This window comes from Mastomys coucha, unplaced genomic scaffold, assembly GCF_008632895.1.
Source record: "Mastomys coucha isolate ucsf_1 unplaced genomic scaffold, UCSF_Mcou_1 pScaffold16, whole genome shotgun sequence".
NCBI classification, from domain to species: Eukaryota; Metazoa; Chordata; class Mammalia; order Rodentia; family Muridae; genus Mastomys; species Mastomys coucha.
This window is the reverse complement of record NW_022196898.1, coordinates 95,515,903-95,537,954: the sequence shown is the minus strand read 5'-3', so window position 1 is coordinate 95,537,954 and position 22,052 is coordinate 95,515,903.

The following is a 22,052-nucleotide window of genomic DNA, read 5'->3' as shown; positions in this document are numbered from 1 at the left end:
TGTTTTAAGCTTTTCTTTGATATATAATAATTGTATAATATAAATATGTATAAATAATACAAACTTATGGAGAATAGTATGAGCTTCTGATACATGGATAGGGGATGTTAAAATCATAGCAAGGTTATTGCCCAAATCAATACAAGCATTTATCATTTTTCATGCTGAAATATTCAAAATCCCACATTTTAGCTATTTTTATAGGTTTAGATTTTTCAAAACCTATTTTAATAAGGGTTCAACCTCTCTTCTATCCCACTGAACAAAGGTATGGAAGAAAAAGGTTTAATAGGAAATGGGGATGTGGATGTATTTAGAAGTAGTTCTTTGGGGTGATTCCAAACAGGAACCAGTTGCACCAATTCAGTCCAATTGCAAACACCAAACACAAATCAGTAGCAACTGGGAGCCCCAGAAGTGGCAAGAAATAGAAAGACTATCATGAGAAGGTTTTGTGGCCCCCTTTTCTCCACAAAATCATGACCAGCAAAGATCAGCAAAAATCACCAAAGCATCGCAAGGCAAACCAATGCCATCTCACTGTCTGTGGGGTTACATTTACATTCTTTCTAAATATCCTGTGCCCTCTCAACCATCCACTGCAACAGAACATCACATGCTCTTACATTCAGAAGACAGCTTCCAGAAAAACACCATGTATCTGTTCTCAGCAAAACATCCTCTCATGTGTCTGCTTCAGCAAACATCCCTTCATAAGACAGGTTCCAGAAAACACATGCATGACACAACTGAGTCGTCAAAGAAAGCAAAAACTTCTGTGTCAATTTTAAAATAGATAATTGCTTTCTAACACACCATTCCCTGAGATTTAAAAATCTCTTTCCCCTTTTCTCCTCTTTCAATCTTTCTATTTTTATTACTACTTTTAATTTCAAGATGTATCAAGATTAAATATATACAAAGTTACCTGAATTTTAGAAGAGACACATTTGAATGCTTTGTAAAACAGCCATATTTCTTCCAAAGTTGTGGTTCACATTAAATATATCATATTCAAAGGAATTAGTTATGCTGGAGTATGAGAGTAGCATTTTTAGATTAAGGATAAGAAAGGATTAAGTAATTAGTAAACAAAATAAAATCATAAATATTTTAAACAAATAAGATGATTGTGTTTTAAAAGAATGATTTAATTTTGTATAATTTAATAAGCTTTGCAATATAGTACCGTGATGAGGAAAATAGATTAAACGGTGAGGTTAACGGGGACAAGTTCCTATTTTTTCATTCTTGAGACTGAGTACAGTAGAAAGTTATTTTATTTCACTCAAACTTGATTTGCTGGTGACAACTGTCACCATTCTTACATCACTGGAATGTTTTGAGGATGGGAAGAGATAACAGGTGGACATTACATAGCATATATATTAACTGTGACCTAATTTTATTCACCTATATAAGCTTACTCATCTATTTATAAAAAGAATATCGAAAGCTGACAATAATGAATTCCAAGAATACAGTTATAAGTGAAATACAATAGAAAATGTATACAGTTGCAAATGAATAAATACTTTTAGTAGAGTCAAAAGAAAAAATCGAAATCAGGACATATTTACTTATTTTTCTATAGCGGTAAATGTGGATTTTATTTCTTGAATAAGAAAGCATCTCTTATTTTATTTTTTATTGTCTAGTGAGAATGGAAACTACTTGATAGTGATCTTTTTCAGATAACTGCATATTGGCGACTACTGCATTGACTCTCAGGAATTAGTGAGTCATATTTATTGAAATATCTGTCCTTACTTTTCGGTTTCTGCTCTTTGTGCTTTCAAGGCTACTCTCAGTTTTCAACGAAAAACACATTTATCTCATGATAAGAAGTTAGTGCTACAAAATAATAGAAATAAAAATGAGTTCCCTACAGCAGAGTAGAAAGGAGGAAGAAGAGATTGAAGGAGGAAGACATAGGGAATAGGAGATCTCCATTACATGTGATGAACCAGGAGCCCAAGCTGGGCTCATCACATGTAATGTGATGTGATGTGACCTGTATTTATGTTTTTCGGGATGACTGTTTGAAGTTGGATAACCAATTGGTGTGCTCTTCCCCAGGGAAGGCCTTTCCAGCTCTCAGTATTCCTTAGGAACCTAGTTCTTGTTTATAGTTGGGGCCTCACGGGCATTCTCCTGTCCACTTTGACATGTCTGTTGTTGTTGTTGTCATTGTTCAGCTAGTATGTCTGATGAAGGGTGAGGAACACACTTATTCATGGGCATATGTACAGGTATTTAGGATATAGTTGGGATTATAAAATCTTAAAAAGTGGAGATAATCGATTCTTCTCGAAGGTACATGGCTTCACTTGACCTCAGTAGTTGGCTAGGTTTCCTGCACCAGGTTAGGCCTAGCCATAGGACAGAAACCTCAAAACTTAATTCTCTCTATTCTGATAAACTGGATTGCATCTAAGGCCAATGAAATTGAGCTAGCCCAACTGTTTTCTATCTGTTCTCCACTTACCCTAAGATTCCAGGGAAAGTACTCCTATTAAGTCTTGAAAATTATCAGTGTTTACTACCCAAAAAGTGTGTTTTTCATAATATGTTACCTACAAATTAGAGGCAAAACAATGTTAGTGCAATAGATTTGAATTCCTGTCTCTGCTTTACTTCTTTTTTAAGACTTTGTAGACATTTTAAAAAAAAATCACCCATGCATTCCTTAAATCTGCCTTCCCATCACTAAATACGAGATTTTGTTTTCAAACCATTAATACTATGTAAAGAATAGAATAACATAGTTCTTCACTTAACCATGTCCAGTCTATTCAAAATAAGTGATGTGGCCATATTTTAAAGAAAAAAAAACATTTTTTTTGGAAAAAAAACACTTTTTATTTAAAAAGTATCTTTAAGAAAAAAAATCATCTTCTTGCTCAATATAGTGCCCTACATGAAATTCTTCTGGTGTTTTTTTTTCTCTCTTGTCCTTGTATATATTTCACATCACTAGTAAGTAACAACATTGGACTGACATTTTTGACAGGAATGAGAAGAAAATTGTGATGGTGTTTATTGCAGCTTGTGGTTAGCTAACAGTAAGAATTAGTTATCCAAGTTACAATATAGTTTCTACATACAGTTATCTACCTTTGTTATAATAAGAAATGTACTTATTTGTTTTAATATCTGCCGATTGAAGCAGGAAATCATGAGATGTGATTGTCAGCCACTCAATACTGACCACTAAACTAATAACCCAAATGACCAAAAAATATTCATCAATGATCTTTTGGAATATTTCTTAGTTTTTTTTTTTTGTTTTATTTTCTGAAACAAAGAGAACCTTTCCATAATTTATATAAATAATAGCCCTCAAATTACAGAAACATCTTATCTGTTCCTGGAATGTCACCTTCAAATTTGCTTGACTTTTGAGTTCAGACTTTTTTTTTTTTCAGTCTACTTGGCATCTTCTTTCTTTCAAACTGCAGAATACTGTCACACAAGGTCCTTGTTCTCGGACTTTCATTTTCCATATTTTATAAAACACACGCAACGAAGTCCACACTCTAAATCATAATCACATGTACATCATTGTTTGTTTGAAAATCTCCACTGTGACTCAAGAAATTTGCTATATATCTCGACTGTTATCTTGAATTGTGGAAATCCCTCTTTCATGTTTTTCCACATTAACAAAAACAGGCCTACTTTATTAGAAAGCCATGTTATCATATGATGCTTTTAATTTTCTATTCTTCACTCAATTGAGTACATACACATATTCGTAATTTCACGGGCTTCATTAATTTTTTTAATAGCTCTTACCAGAAGTGAGCAGGTCCAGTCAAACTCTGTTGCCTGCTGCTAGGAATGGAAGTCTTACATCCCCAGTTATTTGAAGAAGAGCATTTTTGTCAGGGCTCACACATTTGGAGTTCACATTAGGGTGCAAAAGTAGTTCATGAAGAGGTATGTAAATACAAGGATGGCACTTGATGGTCCAAAGATCTTTATTCCAGTCAATGGGCTTCTCTGTACCTATAGGAGAAATGACATGTCTCCTAAGACAGCTTAGCATTTTTTTTTTCCAGAAAATGTCATAGTTCAACTTTTGGATCTTTTCATTCTTAAAGCTTAATTGCTACAAAAATCCTCACAAATAGAGTTTATAAGAAAAATAAGTAATTTAAAATGTGTGGCCCCATAGAGCTCACATTTTAGTGGCTCTATGTGGTGACTATCCAAGCAAGCTGTACAGAAGAAAGCCAGTGGCATACGCTGTCAGCAATGTGCCTGTGAACTGAAAGTGACACATAATAGCATTGGAGACTGGGATATCAGATGGTACGGTTCGGGATGGCCTTCTGTACTAGATGGCTTTGTTATGGGTGGCCTTGTTTACTAGATAGTATTGATGGGGTGGCCTTTTGTACTAGATGGTATTGTTAGGCGAGGCAGGTACTAACTAGATGGTATTGGTAGGAGAGGCCTTGTGTACTGGGTGGTATTGTTAAGGGTGGCCTTGGGGATCACAAGGAGATTGAGTGTAGAAGTAGAGAAGAAATGGGATGTAAGATTAGCTGTAGGAAAAGATGCTTGAAGAATCTCAACCACAGGAAAGCAGACAGTGTTGTCAGGCCCTATATCCAAAGCTGTGTAGTTGGGCTATGATTAGTGTTAATAGTTTGAGATTTTTCAGGGCCTGGGAGACCATGTTTAGGAGCCTGATTTTATTAGAGATATTATTCTTTTATGTTATTGTTGTTATTTGACTTATCCTGTGGCATTTATTCTCTGATTTTGTCAAGAGAGTCATTGGAAAATTCTGAATGTTTTTAATGATGGGTTTGAATGAGACTTTACAAGGACCTTTCTGTTGACTGTGCTTAGAATGTTGAGAGCATATCAAATCTATTTCAAAGACCTGAAGGGAGAGATGATGGTAGAACAATTTCCTGGATTGACAGGCGAGCCAGTGTGTTACTGAGTTCCTTACATCCTTTGTGGGTTGTATTATTAAACTCTAAGTGTTAGCTATCCCCAAATTCTGACTGCAGTTTACTTATTGTTCAATACTAAGATTAAAGGCTCTCTCTTCTATGATTTTCCAGGTGCTATTAGCTTTCCTGGCATCCATTTATGTTTTCTGCACAGTCTATTACATAAAACACTGAGTTGTACTAACTTCTCTATGTGTCTGTCTTCCTAGATATAATATAAACTCCAGAAAATATTGTTGTATATAATTATTTCCTGTGTTAAATAAGTGAGATGTGCTACTGGATTCAGGGATGTGCATCTGCAATCCCAGTTAATAAGGAAGCTGATGCAGAGGGCAGCTTGAACCTAGGAATTAAAGGAGAGTTGGGGGTAGAAGCCTGTATAACAAGATTCTATCACTCAAGAAATAAAAATTGGTAGAGAAAGAGAGAGAGAGTGAGACAGACAGACAGACAGACAGACAGACAGAGATGATCTTAAAATATATGTGTATACACCCTTCTAGAACTCCATATATGCCTACTAAATGAGTGAATACCTTAAACTATAAGATAGGAAATATTTGAAGTGACTTTTCCCTGTCTGTGATTAAAAAAAAAAATCACATTCTCTAGGGAAAGAATGTCTAACCTCATTCTCAGAAATTTAGAACACACCATAATGAGAATGTCTGTCATCATCCCAGACTACAAAATGGTTTTCAATGTCCCTCTTGTAGGTCACAATAAAAATGTAATTCTACAGGTAAGGCATGTTACTTAGTGAAAATTCATGGGAGTCTCTAGCTGAATCCCAGGTGTGCATGCAGAATAAAGTGAATGTCTTATTTCTTTTCTTTGCTAAGGCAGAGAAGTGAGCTGAACAGTATGAGAAGCAGAATACACAGAACCAACTCCCAAGGCCTCTCCAGGCCTCTGGGTAGAGGTGATGATGCAGCTCCTGAAAGACAGGATGACCAAAATTTCTAAAGTCTGTGTGTCCTCTGTATATAAGGGTGTGTGTGTGTGAGAGAGTGTGTGTGTGAGAGTGTGTGTGTGAGTGTGTGTGAGTGTGTGTGTGAGTGTGTATGTGAGTGTGTATGTGGGTGTGTATGTGTGAGTGTGTGTGGGGGTGTGGGTGTGTATGTGTGAGTGTGTGTGAGTATGTGTAGGTGTGTGGGTCGGTGTGGTATGTGAGTATGAGTGTGTGTGAGAGTGTGTGTGAGTGTGTGTGAATGTGTGCATGCTGTGTGTGAGTGTGTGTGTGTGGGGGGGTGTATGTATGAGTGTGTGTGAGTGTGTGTAGGTGTGTGTGTTTGTTGTATGTGAGTGTGTGGGGGTGTGTGTGAGTGTGTGTGAGTGTGTGTATATGTGTGTGTTGTGTGTGAGTGTGAGTGTGTGTGTGTGTATGTGTGTATGTGTGTGTGTGTGTGTGGGTGTGTGTAATGTGTGTATGACAATCAGGAGGCCACTTGAACTTCTATGTATTGACAGTCTTGGCTGTCTTCTGTTGAGTACTCCAGGTTAGCTACTTTGCAGGCCCTAAGGAATCTCGTGCTTTGCTTTTTATTGAAGACCCCACAGGTTCCTGCGGAACTGGGGAATCTGAACTCAGGTTCTCATACTTACAATGGCAAGTGCTTTGCCCATTGAGCCATCCCTCCACCTATGCTTTTGTTTTTACTTTCTGTTTGCTGTAATATTAAGGCCTCTCTAAGTAAATCGGAAAAGTAGTACAGGATCAGCATTGATTCACATTCCCCAGGGTTTCTGTGTCACTTTGTAAAAATTCACAAAGTGGACCAGATGAGCTAGAAGAATTTATAACTGGGGAATGATTACACCAAAAATATTACTATCTGAAGGAGTGACATTTGCCACTGTTTTTGACATGATGGACTTTCCAGTTATTACAAGGACATGACTGACAGAAAATCTGTCATACGTACTAAGTAAAAATATGAAGAAATTAATTGTTACAGATCTGAGAAAGAGCATTCAGGACTGAGGGAAAGGGACAGGACTGAGGGAAAGGGACTGGAATTCTGAAAACTATTCTGGAGAGGTACATGATGCTATTTTTACTTTTGTTTTTCTAGACCCAGTAGCAGAAGATACTAGCAATTAAAACAGTGTAGATGATAATAAATACACAGAAGTTATCCACTTCTGAGACAAATGCATATAAGACACTCAAAGTTTAGTGAGTTAATTTTTATCTCTGGGCATTCATAAACAGTTTTGAATATGAAACTTTTACCTCCACTCCGTGCAGCTTGGCTGCAGTTTGTGTGGAAATCAGAGTGATCCTTAACCCAGAACAATAAAACTTAACACATCCATGCCACATACAGTGTGCTGGAAACTTCTCTGAGGGCTTTTTATACATGCTACACACACACACACACAAAAACAAAACAAAACAAAAACAAAAAACAAAAAAAAAACCTTATTCCATAGATGAAGAAACTGTGGCATACAAATGTACCTTGTAAACGGTAAAATTAACTCAAGCCATAGGTTAAATCCATCTTGTTCTACTTCTCAGTCTCAACCTTCAATGGAGTGTACCACTCCAAATAAAAGAAGACTGGAAAAGTTCAATGATGGCATCATAAAGAACAGCACAGATGAGGCGAGTAGCATCAGGGATTGAGCTTGCCTCGTTCTATCAACCACGAGCATCCAAAACAACCTAGCACGCATGTGCTACTGCATGTGCTCCTGAGCCTCCGATAGGAGGTTCAGAAGCCTGAGCTGTGATAGGGACTGTCTGTGTCACACAGCCTCTGACTATGGTGTCTCAGACTGTTTACATAGTCGAGTGAGTTTTATAGCCTCAACAAACACATTGGTTTTCCGGTACCTGGATATCTGCATGCTGTTGAAGCTCACGAGTGTGATCATTTTTATGCAAAGAGCAAAAACATTGCAGTTAGAAACTGGCAGAACTTCAGACGCTAGCATGAGTCTCTGGGATTAACTATTTCCATTGCTACAGCTTTAAATTGCTGAGGTTAATTCGGGGGTGAGCATCATTCATGGAAACTTCTTCAGGGACTAGCTATCTGGACCTGCTCCAAGCATCATGAAGCATTCCCTAGGAGAGTCTGGCAGTGAATCAGGATGCTGACCTGCCATCCTTCTGCTGCCAGTGGCCATGGTGCTTAGCCATCAGAGACTGCCAAGTTAATTACAGCATGCCCAAATCTAAGAACTGGACAAATATCCACCAGGTTCCATATTGAACTTTGTCTGTGGTCTAGTAATGTCAAGGGCCTTTGAAAGCTTCTACTGGCAAGCTAAAGCCACTCTCCTTCCCCATAATAAATAAAACCCCAAGAAGCACTTCAAAACTGCAAACCTAAGATACTTGAGAAAGTCCTTCTATGTTCTCAGAGGTGCCTGGTTCCACTGACTATCGAGTTCAGCCGGGTCTCCTGAGTACCCTGAAAATGTTTTCTGTGCCCGTGAACTTGATTTGGAAATAATTAAACAGAGAGAGGCAGGAGACCACAGTGCCTCTTGCTGAGTTAAAAGTTCACTTTTTAGAATAAAGATTTCATTAAGACCATAGAGTTTGGATATAGACCTGTCACTTTAAAATGTATTCGCTTGAGTGCTTCCACTCTGATGGGCCTTTGAAAGGCTTCCGAGCCATAGCGAAAGAGAAGCAGGGCCACCCCGGGCATATTTTATAGTGACAGGTCTGAATATTTAGTATGAATGGAATCACTGTATCCTAAACCCCAAAGTAAATGTGGGAGCTGAGATGAGGTATTCTGTCAGTCTAAGCTTTCAAATAAAATTGTCACAGGGAATTGCCTGGAATAGCCAAACCTAATTGCAGAAAGGGAGTGTAGCAGGGCCAGAGAGGTATGAAGTGATTCATTTATATTCCATGAATCATTGGTCATCAGAGATTATCTATGAAACACTCAAAGTCCAAAGATAAATTGCTTAGGATTGATTTGGTGTGGAAATAGGCTCCTATTTATTTTATTTGACTCATATATGTGTATATAAAACTCTAAGCTGTATATGGCCTAGTTTCTTTATTTAATTTGCCAAAAAAAAATGTTATGTTGAGAAAATATAGGACCTCTGTTCAGCTTGTACATGATTCTCTTGTAGGCGGTCACACATTCCCTATAACTGAAGGACCAACTTAAGGCATGGTTGATGTTATTTCAGGTTGCCCATTACGTGCATGTGTTGGGTGAAGGAGAGTTCATAGAAGCCAATCCCATACCCTCATACCATACGATCCTGTATCTTTATATTTTCCTGTGTGATAGCTATTTGATTGACATCTGTGAAATCTTTGCTGCATTTAGAATTAAAGAGAAAGTAATTAAGAAGGGGTAGAACTTTGATAATTGCCTCTGTGTAATGAAAATCATTTGGTAGTATGAAAAGGGGAAGGGAAAATTTTAGGAGTTATGTGAAAATACTAAAGGGCCAGAGGATATACAATGTACATGTCCATCTGTAAGGAGAATGCTGATTCTCCAGTTACTGAAAGCAGAAACAATATTTTGCTACAGTGTTGTTTGAATTATCTTTGTATTTTGATTATTAGTACAGTAGAGGATAAAGAATTTGAAGTATTGTCTCCCATTTTTACCTTCTGGCCATGTTTTATTCCTTTGCTCTGGAAAAGCTTTGTTAGACTCCCACTTACCAATGTTTGCTTTTGTAGTCTGTACTTTTGGGGTCGTGGTAATATTTTTCCTAGACCAGTGTCCTGAAGTATACTATGACGTCATTTTGTACTCAAGACAGCACATATGATAAATAGCAAATAGTATTTTCTGAAGACCAGCTTCCGAGGTGGCCATTTCTTTCTTGCTAAATGCTGACAGTAACATCCACAGATTTGTTTAGTTCCTTGATTGACTCACAAGCCGCATCAGGATAGCTGTGCATTTTATCTTTAAATATCTGCTAAGTTAAGCATTCATCACACTACGTTAATATTATCTTGATTTTAGTGTCTGTTTTTCATCTAGATCTGTTCACTTTCTTCGTAGGTCATCTTCCACATTCAACACTTGCACACTTAGAAGCCACCTGTCACAGCAGATCAAACCATTTTAGACCTAATGGCATGTTTTCCTACTCATCAAATAGTCTCTGAATGTTCTGTGATTTGAAGGGGATATGCAGCTTCCCTGAAACCTACAAGCACTCTATAAATTGGTATATTTGACCCCATCCCCTACTAATCTTTCTTTTGTTCTTTTTTTTTTCAACAGTTGTTTTGTAGTTCCTCCAGTTTCAGAGATGGACGTGTCTCTGTTTTAGAAGATTTAGACTCACTCTTCCATCTTAGCAGGTATTCTCTAGATAACCAGATGTTTGCCTGCTTGCTGGCTTTAGATATTTACTCAAGGTTGAGTTTCTCAGTAAGGTCAGTCCTAGAAATCTAATTTATAGTTTTAGCTGCAATCTCTTCAACATTTTCTGATCTTCCACTAGGCTATACATTCTGTGAGCTTATGAGGCAAACTATTTTGTTCACTGTGGTCTTCCAAGTGTTCCTTAGGGGTTTGGGCACTCTGGGGCTTTAAGACTTTGAAGTGAATGTTAAGAGAATCAGTTTTAGTAAGTGTACTGGCTGGTTTTGTGTGTCAACTTGACACAGGCTGAAGTTATCACAGAGAAGGGAGCTTCAATTGGGTAAGTACCTCCATGAGATCCAGCTGTGGGGCATTTTCTCAATCAGTGATCAAAGGGGTAGGGCCCCTTGTGGGTGGTGCCATCCCTGGGCTGGAAGTCTTGGGTTCTATAAGAAAGCAGGCTGAGCAAGCCTGGAGAAGCAAGTCAGTAAGGAACATCCCTCCATGGCCTCTGCATCAGCTCCTGCTTCCTGACCTGCTTGAGTTCCAGTCCTGACTTCCTTTGGTGATAAACAGCACTGTGGATGTAAGCTGAATAAACCCTTTCCTCCCCAACTTGCTTCATGGTCAGGATGTTTGTGCAGGAATAGAAACCCTGACTAAGACAGTAAGTATACACTTATTGATGAATCAATACAATAGAAGACAATTTTTGTAAATAATATCTAATAACAAATAAACTTACAAAAAACTGTATATTTTTTAATGTAGAGAAAGCATTCACAAGCTGAGTGTTTACAGCGACTCTCTTATTTTTTTCCCTCAAACACAATTTCATGGCCTTAAGAAAAGAGTGCCATTTTTTTGTCCCATCTGCAGACACCAAACCTTGACACTACTGCTGCTGCCAGGAAGTGCTCACAGACAGGAGCCTAGTATGACTGTCCTCTGAGATGCTCCACCAGCATCTGAGTAAAACAGATGCAGAAAATCACAGCCAATCATTAGACTGAGCCCAGAGAACCCAATGGAAACGTTAGAGGAAGGACTAAAGGAGCTGAAGGGGATTGCAAGAACAAGATCAAGTAACCGGACCACCCAGAGCTCCCAGGGACTAAAGCACCAACCAAAGAGTACACGTGGAGGGATCCATAGCTCCTGCTACACATGTTGTAGAGGATGGCCTTGTCTGGCATCTGTGGGAGGGGAAGCCCTTGGTCCTGTGGATGCTCGATGCCCCAGAGTAGGTGGATGCTAGAGCGGGAAGACAGGAGTGAGTGAGTGGGTGGGGGAGCACCCTCATAGAGGCAGAGGGAGGGGGTAGGGTAGCAACAGTTGTGGAGGGAGATCAACTGGGAATGAGCACAATGTTTGAAATGTAAATCAATAAAATAAATAATTAATTAAAAAGAAGAAACAACATCAAGAAGAAGGAGGAGGACAAGGACGAGGACGAAGACGAGGAGGAGCGAACACCAACCCTGTCCTTTTTACAGGATCACATAGTGAGCATTCCAGTGAGGGGAAGGAACTTGTCACTGTCCCGTTCTGAGGAGATCATGCTTACTGTTGTTATCTACATTCAATCAATAAAATAGTTCATATAGCTTCCTGTCTCACAATACCAAACCTTTTTTGAAAAATTTTACTTTGTCTCTGTTTCTGAACCACAAAAAAATGATGTTGCTATTTGTATTTATTTTAAATCTTGTGCAAGGTGTGTGTGTGTGTACGTGTATGTGTGTGTGTGTGTGTGTGTGTGTGTGTGTGTGTGTGTGTGTGTGCTGGGGCATTTCTTTTCAAAATCTGAGCCATTTTATGATAATAAAGAAATACTTCTTGATTTGCATATATAAGTAATGTGTCTTTAGAACAATAAATTACCTTTAATGTATTAGACATCCATGTTTTAAAAATCATATTAGAAAACCTTTTACAGAAAGTGAAAAAAAAAAAGACAAACATTTTGCCTGTAGTGCACATGTATATTACAAAATTATCATTCAAGCCTTCTCCACAATACTGTATTAATTGCACTCTTATGATCCAGTTACATATTATAATGACAATAATTTCTACTATAGTAAATGTGCATGTATGGACCACATGTGGTGGATAATTGTTTGAGAGAAAGAAGCTACACATTTTGAAACTGGGGGCAAATCCCACACAGTCTCCACAATAAATAGCTTTGGTAAAAGGTTTCACACTCTTTTGTTAAACTGGTTTTCTCTTCCTGATGGAGGTAGGGAAGCTGTGACATTTGAATAAAGTTTTACATTTTGAACAAGTAATAAAAATAAATTAAAGGTTACATTTCTGGAGTCGTGATTGATAACACGCACTCAGTTTAACTGCACTTTATAGGTTAGGTAAGCAGTTTAAATTAAAAAGTGACCTATGCAAATATCCAGTCTTGAAAAGAAGTGAAAGTTAATCACTTTTCTTTGCAACTCCTAGAAATCTGATGGGATTTGTATTTCTAGAGATTCAAGAAATTAGAAGGCTGTATTTTGCAGAGCCATCATATGAAATGGGTTTGAGGATCTGTCTTCTTGGAGGCATGCTGCTCTTCTGACGACTAAAGTGTTCCCTTGGATTTTGCAGCGCATTTAAAATATAGTTTATTACAATCAATTATATAGCAAGACACCACAGCTGGTCTCTGAGGATGAGTTTGTGAAGTACACCCTTCTGTCTGTGCATCCTCCACAGTTAACAGCTCCTCCTGAGAATCACCTGGTTACTCACTTAGGAGAGCTGGTGAGGATGTGTAACCACAGTTACTAAAGATGCCATTAACTTTGGCAGCACCCACTTTTAGTTGTGTTGGCTCCTACAGCTATTCAACTACCTTACATTGGCAATAAAATCTTCCACAGTTTAAAGAGGGTGATCGTAGTGAGTTAATTATGCATTTCCATATAAACTAAATGTCTAAAATAGGTGAAAATGCTTTTTCAAAGAGTCTCTCATAATGCTCTGAAGCCTCCAAAATTTGTACTTCTCCCTCAAAGTTTTGCAGAATTTATATCTTAGTTATCAATAATAATTTGCAAATATCTAAGAAATTTTCTCCCAAGCTTTATCTGTAACTTTAGTTGATATATTTGGGCATTCTATGTGATTAGATTTCTCAAAGCATGAGTCTCTCTCCAAAACTCATTAACTAACAAATAAACAGCTGAGAATTCCACAGAGAATCTACAATGAAGTTCTTTTATTTGTCAAAATAGGAAATAATACAAACTAATAGTGGATATTTTGTATATATTTAAGGTTTCAGAATGATTTTTAACTATTTGTAGTAATATTTTGCCATAGTCAAGTAAATTAACGTGGTTATCACCTAAAATATGGGCCTTGTTTTTGTGATAAAAGAAATTAAAATGGATTTTTTCTTACTAAATACCCAGCACACAAAGTGTTAATCTAATTAAGGTATTTATATTGAACATCCAGGTTTTGGACTTATATATTCTCCATATCACCAACTTAGTATTATTTTCAACTTCAATGTGTGTTTGAAAATGGAATCTCCTTAGAGTTTCTCTTTGGATTACACATTTCAGGATAGATATCCAATTTGGGGGGGGCGGGAAATTTTAATGCAATTTTGTTAGATATTTTCTTTATTTACATGTCATATGATTTCTCCTTTCCCAGTTTCCCTTCCAAAAAGCAAGCAAACAAACAAACAAAAACAACAAGAACAAACCCTGTTGCCTCCCCCTCCCCCTTGCCACCCCACCCTCTCCCACTTATTGTCCCTGGAATTCCCCTACACTGGGGCACAGAACCTTCATAGGCCCAAGGGCCTCTCCTCCCATTGATAATAGACTTTGCAGTCCTCTACTATACACATGCTGCCAGAACAATCATTCCCACCATGTATAGTCCTTGGTTGGTGGTTAAGCTGAAGGGTTTGCAGCCCCTTAGGATGAACAACAATATGATATCCAATTTTTTTATATAATATTTTTATTTCATATGGTGAAGAAGTTAGAAATATTCATTTAAATATGTCACAGTTAATCTTTTTTTTAAGAAAGAGGGAATAAATGTATTTGTTGTATTTGTTCATTAGCAACTCTCCTCCAAATTCGATAAAATATTGAAGGACTTTTGTTACTCAGGATCTGAGAACATCCAAGTCTTCGTGGCTACTCAAGGATAGGGAAGAGGAGAAGGGCGTCTCCCTTGGCATCTTGGCAGACCAGAAAACAGAAAGCTAGACATGAAGTGGGCTCTCACAGAACCCTCAAAGATGGCTTCCACTCTCCACTCATCTGCTAAACACATTGTGTCCACAAGTTCCCAGAACAGCTTCACTGCCTGGTGACCAAATGTTCAAACACAAGAGACTGTAGGGGATGTTTCACATCCAAACCATAACAATCTGATATTTGCAGGTTTTCTTCAATAATTGCAGATAAAATATACTCCATTCAAGAAATAGTCTCATTAATGGCCAGCTTGAGAGTAATTCCTAACTTAGTCAAGTATAACACCCTTATTCACACCGTTTTGTATTCATAGCATTATTTCTAAAATTGAACTCATCTTTTAGGTCAGCAGCTAAAGAACCAGATGTGCATTTTTATTGCTCTAATTACCAATCAATTTACATAGTTTAAGGGTATATCCTTACCTAGACTGGAAAAGTAATGAACTCGGTTCCCAGGAAGGCTATTGAAACATACCTATTTTTCTCAACACCTACCTTCAGCAGTTTTTACTCCAACTTCACAGGACAGGTGTGAAGGAGTTCACCAAGCTAAGAGCATACTGCAGTAGTCCCTAAAATAGGACTTATGTAGAATTATATTTTAAGTAGTCACATATTTGCAAATATATGATAATGCAAGACCTTAGTCATGTGTTTCAAGAATGATTAAAAGTAATAAAAATTTCTATAAAGGCTATAAAAAGTATTTACAGTAAATCAACATTCTAATACAATACAGGTTTTAAGATAATCATTTTCTATCTTAAAATCTAATTACGCCTTAGAAAATAACCAACTTTTAATATTAATGTGTACAAAATTCATTAGACATATTAAAAGCAAAGCAACTCATTCGTGTATGTTATTTCTATTAGTATAAAATATATACTTTTCTAAAATTTAATTTTTACATAATATTCTATACCAAAGGTAACTGAGTATCCATCAATAGATAGTTTTTTATCTTATGATTTTGTTTGTTTCTGTTTCTATTTTACTAATTTGAATAATTTTCTTGTGATTGACATTGAGTTTGTGTACAATCTTTGTTAACCAAAAAACTGATATACAAGGTATGTTTCTGCATATGCATTTTATACTTAAATTTTATATAGTTGTTTATTTATGCCCCTCCAACTCAAAAAATGTAAACACATTTTGGCCTTACTCTGAGGATAAGGAAATTACCGCTTAAGTATGTTGTCACACTTATCCACATACTTATATTTAATATAGCAGAATTACTTCATTTGCTTCCATATCTGTCTCAATCAAAAAAGAAACTTCTTGTGCTGAAAAACCAAATAAAAGTCCTCCCAAAGCACCATAAAACCATGGTGTTTTCACAGTCACTAAAATGACATATTCTATTCTTACTGGTTTTATATCACATCTATGATATTTTAAGTAACTCACAGGTACTCCTACAGTATCCATAATTCTACATGTGATTGTCAGAAGCCCAACTTAGTGTTTGTATATAATAAATATACATAATAACTATTGATGCAAGAAGGTATACATACACAAGTGTACATATAAGATCAGAAATTACAAAACTATTAGTCTTCAGTGACTTACGAGTCATGTTAGAAATAGTAAGTTTGGAGAAACTTTCTCAAAACATTACTTAGAGGTGCTCGACTCTCATTTCGAGTGCCTGAGCTTTCCCTTGTGAAGAGGTTTTTACATATATTTCTAGGACATAGGTCTCCAAATAATTTGCTAATATATTTCAGAGTATGATAGCTGTTGCTCTTGGATCCTAGTCTACATGAATAATTTAATTTTAGTAACTTTCTGCTCTGGAATACAGAAAAAAATAATTTGATTAATTCATCCTCCATTCATTAAACAGACACACTCACGTCAACTAGAAGAACATCTGTTGTGTTTGCAAACATGTATGGCTCTGTGCTTTGACAACTGCCAGGCATGCCATATTCAAAGGCTTGATGATCTGCTACTGAATTTAAAAGGGAAAACCTAAAAAAAAGTGCAAGCATTTTAGAGAAAGATGTCAAAATTTCCCAGAAGAGGTAGATGTGACTGAATAGTTTAAGTGTACTGTCACGAACTTAAATGCAAACGAGTAAACTCATGAATTGGAATGAAGGAACACTTCTTTAAGGATGCAAATTAAAAAAGAAACATCAAAATAATGAAATCTGGCACTTTTTTTCCTCCATAGAGAAAACTTTACCAGTTTGAAAACAACGATAGGGGAAAAGGCATTTGATGTGGAAACGGGTCTTGCAAAGTCCCCAGGACTTGTCAATTGTTATTTTGATAACCTTATACAGAAGCGGTGTGATGAGCCAAATTCATTTTACATAGTTAAATATTCAGTAAATTCGAGCACTTGGTGATAAGATGTTTCTTTCAAAAACATTGTAGAAATGGTTTCTATTGTTTATTTTTCATAAAGTACAATAATGTATTTGCTTGAATATGAGTGTCTTGGAAAAAAAAAGTGGTCAGATGTGACAGTCATTAAGATTATACAATTTAGGTATCCAACTTAAAATTGAGAAATGACTCAAATTGGGTTTCAAACATTATGACTTCATGTATATATGAATATATGAAATATAGTGTTAATTCATTGGTATACTACGCATAGTTGTGTAATGAATATCAAAGACCATTTTCTGATCCAAATAACTAACATATATTTATTATGAATTATTTAAACTTTTCATTGTTGTATGTGTGTGTGCACATATGTGTAGTGTGCACATATGTGTAGTGTGCACATATGTGTAGTGTGCACATATGTGTAGTGTGCTTTCTGGTGATCAGGTGGAAGTAAGAAGCCGAGTTTGTGTTTTCCATCTTTTGTGCAGGGAATAGGGATTGAAATTGGGTCAGCAGGCTTAGTCTTCCCTTTACTTCACAAAAGGATTTTGTTGTTGTTGTTGTTGTTGTTGTTGTTGTTTTGTTTTGTTTACATTTCATATGCTGTTCCCCTTCACAGTTTCCTCTCTGCAATACCCCCATCCCATCCCCTCTACTCCTGCCTCTATAAGGGTGCTCTTCTACCCAGTCATCCACTCCTGTCTCCCGCCCTGGCCTTCCCCTACACTGTGGCATCGACCTTTCACAGGACCAAGGGCCTCTCTTTCCATTAATGCCTGACAAGGCCATCTTCTGCTATGTATGTGGCTGGAGCCATGGGTCCCTCCATGTTTACTCATTGGTTGGTGGTTTAGTACTCTTGTGTTTCTGGTTGGTTCTTCCTAAGGGTTATAAACCCCTTCAACTCCTTCAGTCTTTTCTCTCTAACTCTTCCATTGGAGACCCTGTGCTCAGTCCAATGGTTGGCTGCAAGCATCCTCCTCTCTATTTGTCAAGGTCTGGCAGAACCTCTCAGGAGACAACTATATCAGGGTCCTACATAGACAGCTAAATCAGACAAGCATGCACTTGTTGACATCTGCCAAGATGTCTGGGTTTGGTGTCTGTATGTGAGATGGATCCCCAGGTAGGGCAGTCTCTGGAAGACCTTTCCATCAGTCTCTGCTCCACAATTTGTCTCCGTATTACCTCTTTAGAGTATTTTGTTCCCCCTTCTAAGAAGGACTGAAGAATCCACACTTTGGTCTTCTTCTTGAGCTTCATATGATCTGTGAATTGTATCGGGTATTCTGAGATTTTGGGCTAATATCCACTTATCAATGAGTGCATACCATGTGTGTAGTATTCCATTGTGTAAATGTACCACATTTTCTATAACCATTCCTCTGTTGAAGGACATGAAGGTTCTTTCCAGCTTCTGGCTATTATAAATAAGGTTGCTATGAATATAGTGGAGCATGTGTTCTTGTTATATGTAGGAGTATCTTTTGGGTATATGCCCAGGAGTGGTATAGCTGGGTCTTCAGGTAGTACTATGTCCAATTTTCTGAGGAATTGGCAGACTGATTTCCAGAGTGATTGTACCACCTTGCAATCCCACAAACAATGGAGGAGTGTTCCTCTTTCTCCACATTCTTACCAGCATCTGTTGTCACCTGAGTTTTTGATCTTAGCTATTCTGACAGGTATGAGATAGAATCTTAGGGTTGTTTTGATTTGCATTTACCTGATGATTAAGGATGTTGAACATTTCTTTAGGTGCTTCTCAGCCATTCGGTATTCGTCAGTTGAGAATTCTTTGTTTAGCTCTGTACCCCATTTTTAATAGAGTTACTTGGCTTTCTGGAATCTAATTTCTTGAGTTCTTTGTATATATTGGTACTAGCCCTCTATCAGATATACGGTTGGTAAAGATCTTTTCCCAATCTGATGTTTGGTGTTTTGTCCTATTGACAGTGCCCTTTGCCTTACAGAAACTTTGAAATTTTATGCATTTGTCGATTCTTGATCTTAGAGCATAAGCCATTGGTGTTCTGTTCAGGAAATTTTCCCCTGTGCCTATGTGTTAGAGGCTCTTTGCCACTTTCTCTTCTATTAGCTTCAGTGTATCTGGTTTTATTCAAAGGTCCTTGGTCCACTTAGAATTGAGCTTTGTACAGGGAGATAAGAATGGATCAATTTGCATTCTTCTACATGCTGACCCCAAGTTGAACCAGCACCATTTGTTGAAAATGCTGTCTTTTTCCACTGTTTTTATCCCCACTGTAAGCTGTGTACTCTTTGAGATGGTAAAGTTACTCTTTTATTTAAGTAAGTACATATATAGTGTCCTGGCTAGTCTCCTGTAAACTTGACAGAAGCTAGAGATATTTAGAAAGAAAGACTCTCAATTGATAAAATACCTGTGAAAAATTTGCCTACAGGCAAATCAGTAATGTATTTTCTTAATTGCTGATTGATGGGGGAGGGCCCAGTTCATTGTGAGTGGTGTCGCCACTGGACAGGTGGTCCTTGGTGATCTAAGGAAACAGGACAAACAAGCCATAAAGAACAAGCTGAGAAGCAACACCTTTCTATGGCCTCTGCACCAGCTCCAAACTCCAGGTATCTGCTTTGATTTCCTGTCCTGACTTTGGACTATAATGTGGAACTGTCAGCTGAAATAATAAACCTTTACTCCTCAAGTTTGTTTTGGTCATAGTGTTTTAGCCTAGCAATAGAAATTCCAACTAATAAATATAATATAGAAATATATGTATTTTTTTTCTTGGCTAAATACATAGGTTAGAAATTCTAGAGAGAAAAAACATTCAAAACTATCTTAGATTTAATCCTTCTAAAAAGGCAATCAGTGTGGTTAGAACCTGGAAGCGGAAGGGGAGGTTGCTAGAACACGTGTCTGAGGGACTGCTTGGCCAAGTGTTTCTGAGGACACATGGCTGTAACTCGATCTTTTCTGTAGAGCTCCGAAGTCAGCACTGTTCCACAGCCCATGTTAATAATATTTCCCTTTTCTGTGTCCAATGTATTTATTTCGGTATGGGAGCCAAGAAGATGAGAAAAGGGTGTTATATCCCCTGGAATTTGGGGAACCTGAAGCTATGAGGCACGATGTGGGTGCTGGGAAATATTCCTGGGTCCCCTGAAGGGCTGTAAATGTTCCTAGTCACTGAGCTATTTCTCTAACCCAGTTTATTTGCATCTTTAATTTTAGTTTTTTACAAGTAGGTTGGAGCTTTCAGAAGCCCCAGATGTGACATCAGTGTAGACTGCATGCAGACACAACGGTGACAATGCCCTAGCAATGCACTAGCTATGAAAGTCACTGTTTATCTTCACCCTTTTCAAAGTGTTTTTTTTTTCCTTTTTAGGAACATTTTCTTCTAAATACATAAGCATTTGTTTGCTACACTTTCATCCACTCTCTACTCTTATCATTGGGATTAAGAGAGGGTATACTATGTTAATTTTTTTAATAATTAGAAGAAATCTAGTTTATGGGAGTACAGGTGTATTGCACTGTTGGCTATTGTTAAACTATTGGGTCAATTTCCTTTACTCTATTAATAGCTGTGTGTACTCAGAGTTTTGAAACTATGTATAGAATTTATATTTCATTGATTCTGATAACTGATTAGAATTAATTCATGCTAGTATGAAGTTATTCTACTGAAGTTTTTCATAAAAATAATTGGTATGTTTTTTAAATTATCTCTCAGCAGGGCAGTGGTGGCACACGCCTTTAATCCCAGCACTTGAGAGGCAGAGGCAGGAGGATTTCTAAGTTCAAGGTCAGCCTGGTCTACAGAGTGAGTTCCAGGACAGCCAGGGCTACACAGAGAAGCCTTGTCTCTGAAAAAAAAAATCTCTCAGTGTCTTAAAAATCTCAGATAAATTTTATCTGAAAATGTTTTAAGCAGTTGTCAGTCTTGATGGGGATTCAGCTGTAAAGGCCAAGTGGCTGTGAAATAGATATTGACAATTGATGAACAAAGAAAACTTATTCTTATCAGTGAATGTAATCATTATCATTTAAATATGTTTATTATAAGAATAAAATGCCATTTTCAAGAAAGAAATGATGGATTATCCAACTTTTAAAACTATCATTTATTTAGAAATATAATCATTTTCTAGTTTAACTTTTAATTGTATTACATATGGATTAATTAACTAACTTTCTATTAACTAAAGATGTTCTCAAAATCACCTAAGACTTTCTCTGCCAGCATCTGGTATAGACTTGTCAGGTGCCATGAAGGTCGGTCATCAGGGAGGCATCTTCCAGTTCAGTTCCAGCTTGATTTCTCTAACACTTAAACCTACGTGTATGGTGTTTTCAATTCTAGGTTGTTATCAGCTACTTTTGGTAGGCAACAGCAGAGTGGCAAGAGCCTGAATTGTTTTACTGACCTCCCTATCCAATGATGAATAAGGTGATATCTCATAACTGGTACTACGGTTTGTGTTTTATAACCCGGCTTTCCAGAACCGCACCATCTAGACACACAGGATATCTCCCTAACAACTTGTTTGTGAAACATGCCTATCTTTGAATTCTAGGAACTACAATATCAACTTGCTGAGTAAGATGGCTTCATTGGTGCAATAGGCACATCCTTATCTTAGGATTAACCAGTGTCCTTTGAGTGTGATGCCTGGTCCACAGCAAGGAATCATTCCTAGTACCTTAAACTTAGTTAAAAACCCCATGGCTGAGGAGGTCTTGTGTCCTAAAACTGAACTTACTCCTGCTGTTTAGCTGTCATAGAGCCAAGCTGCCTTTTCAATATTTATGCTTATACCCCTCACACACATGATATTTCCAAAATTAACCAGAGACACTTCTTTGTGCATTGAACTCTAGGGCAGATAGAGACACAAGCCTATTCATGGTGCTGAGAATGAGTTACAGTTAAGTCCTGATCCCTGAGCAGGACAGTTACACCGTGTCCTTGATGCTCAGGGATCATTGAAGAGGCTTGCCGAGCCTCCTGTTAAACTTGATGGCTTCTGGGAAAGGAACAGTCATGTTTCTCAGTTGTGCACCCCGAGGAGACCCGCAGATTCCAAGAGCTCGTCCGACATCCATGGTCACGTAGATGACCTTGCATAAACTCAGGAAGTCCCCAAAAGGCATGAATATGAGACAATGATGAGATTAGGGATGCA